The following is a 2,878-nucleotide window of genomic DNA, read 5'->3' as shown; positions in this document are numbered from 1 at the left end:
GTGCACGCCCCTCGGTCACGCCTTGCATGCGATCGGGGCCAATCGAAGTGATGACCTTGTGAAGAATGAGCGTTCCATAGGATTCTGGCATAACGATGCCGTTTTCAGCGAACATAAGCCTCATTAGGTCCCAGATGATTTCTGTGCAGGTTCGATCATCACGTTCCTTATCGTGGGCGGAGTATGTGTCAGCATCATGTGGTAAAGTAGATTACGGGGTATATCACACATATATTTATTGCGGCCATACAATATATGTCCCACACATCGCGGGTATACCCCTCCATATTCTTTGTACTGCAGCTTAGTGAAGGAGTGATAAGATGGTAACATGTGGGGTGGAGGACCCTCTTATACTGCTTTATACATCCACTCAACATCCGATAGTATGAAAGCCAGAATGAAAAAAGCAAAGAAAGAAAAGCAGAAAAAAGAAAAAGAAAAAAGAAAAAGGTTAAACACATAGTTGGAGCTGTATCCATTTAAAAAGCCCCATATTATATGTTAATGGCAAAAGGGGGATGGCATATTATAAATGCTGGAACAGAACATAAGGAACCTTGCTTATCCAATAAAAGGTCCAAAATCTAGTTTGATGTCAAGTCCTTTTGGGGACACAGTGTCCAGCATATAAATCCATCTGGACTCCAGTTGCAGCAACATTCTAGCTCGATCTCCACCTCTTCTGGATGCAGGCAGGTGATCAATGATCATGCAGCGTAAACTTGATATATTGTGTTTATGTGTGGCAAAGTGGCGAGCCACAGGAAGATCAGATGTCCCTTGTTTCAATGCCTCTCTAATGGAGCATCTGTGGTTAGCCATACGATATTTGAACGGGGTAGTCGTTTTCCCCATGTAAAATAGTGAACAGGGACAAATCAATATATAAATGACAAAGGAGCTGTTGCAATTCAAACGATGGCGGATAGTGTATCTTTTATTCTTACGTGGATGCTGAAAGGAGTCCCCCGTCTGCATGGAATTGCAATTAACACAGTCGCCACACTTATAACATCCATTCTTCCGCGATTGAAGCCACGTATCAGCTTGATTGGGACCTTTATGGTCAGTTTTGACAAGTAAATCTCTGATGCTTTTGGTCCGTCTATATACCACTCTAGGTGGTTTTGTTTTCCAAACTGCTAGACTTTTGTCAGTTTCCAAAAGATCCCATCTTTTATGTATAGAATCACGTATGGTGGTATGTAGAGGAGTGAATGTAGTGATAAAATTTAATGTTTTATCCTCCATGTCAGTTGTTGTTCTAACCCTTGTGAGTGTCTCTTGATTGGACCCAGTCAGCATCTGTCTTGCCATTGTGATATCTCTTTTGTCATAATTTCTTGCTTCAAGTTTCAGGCACATAGAGTCCAACTGTGACTCACAAATTGTTGGTTCAGAGTTATTTCTGATCACTCTAGTGAGTTGGGAGGATACACCCATTAGATTTAAAATGGAATTTGATAGTGACAAAATACACTTTCTTGACCTTAATATATTTAAAGTTAAAACACAACACATTAGATTTGGTACATCCCTATACACCAAAAGTACTGATAGGAATTCACTGTTACTCGCCTCTAGTTACCATCCACAGCATCAGAAGCAAGGTATTATCTCCTCCCAACTCACTAGAGTGATCAGAAATAAGTCTTAACCAACAATTTGTTAGTCACAGTTGGACTCTATGTGCCTGAAACTTGAAGCAAGAAATTATGACAAAAGAGATATCACAATGGCAAGACAGATGCTGACTGGGTCCAATCAAGAGACACTCACAAGGGTTAGAACAACAACTGACATGGAGGATAAAACATTAAATTTTATCACTACATTCACTCCTCTACATACCACCATATGTGATTCTATACATAAAAGATGGGATCTTTTGGAAACTGACAAAAGTCTAGCAGTTTGGAAAACAAAACCACCTAGAGTGGTATATAGACGGGCCAAAAGCATCAGAGATTTACTTGTCAAAACTGACCATTAAGGTCCCAATCAAGCTGATACATGGCTTCAATCGCGGAAGAATGGATGTTATAAGTGTGGGGAATGTGTTAATTGTAATTCCATGGAGACGGGGGACTCTTTTCAGCATCCACATAAGAATAAAAGATACACTATCCGCCATTGTTTGAATTGCAACAGCTCCTTTGTCATTTATATATTGATTTGTCCCTGTTCCCTATTTTACGTGGGGAAAACGACTACCCCGTTCAAAGATCGTATGGCTAACCACAGATGCTCCATTAGAGAGGCATTGAAACAAGGGACATCTGATCTTCCTGTGGCTCGCCACTTTGCCACACATAAACACAATATATCAAGTTTACTCTGCATGATCATTGATCACCTGCCTGCATCCAGAAGAGGGGGAGATCGAGCTAGAATGTTGCTGCAACTGGAGTCCAGATGGATTTATATGCTGGACACTGTGTCCCCAAAAGGACTTAACATCAAACTAGATTTTGGACCTTTTATTGGATAAGCAAGGTTCCTTATGTTCTGTTCCAGCATTTATAATATGCCATCCTCCTTTTGCCATTAGCATATAATATGGGACTTTTTAAATGGATACAGCTCCAACCATGTGTTTAACCTTTTTCTTTTTTCTTTTTCTTTTTTCTGCTTTTCTTTCTTAGTTTTTTTCATTCTGGCTTTCATACTATCGGATGTTGAGTGGATGTATAAAGCAGTATAAGAGGGTCCACCACCCCACATGTTACCAACTTATTACTCCTTCACTAAGCTGCAGTACAAAGAATGTGGAGGGGTATACCCGCGATGTGTGGGACATATATTGTATGGTCGCAATAAATATATGTGTGATATACCCCGTAATCTAGTTTACCACATGATGCTGACACATACT

This window comes from Bombina bombina, chromosome 3 (genome assembly GCF_027579735.1).
Source record: "Bombina bombina isolate aBomBom1 chromosome 3, aBomBom1.pri, whole genome shotgun sequence".
Classification (NCBI taxonomy): Eukaryota; Metazoa; Chordata; class Amphibia; order Anura; family Bombinatoridae; genus Bombina; species Bombina bombina.
This window is presented reverse-complemented; position numbering follows the sequence as displayed.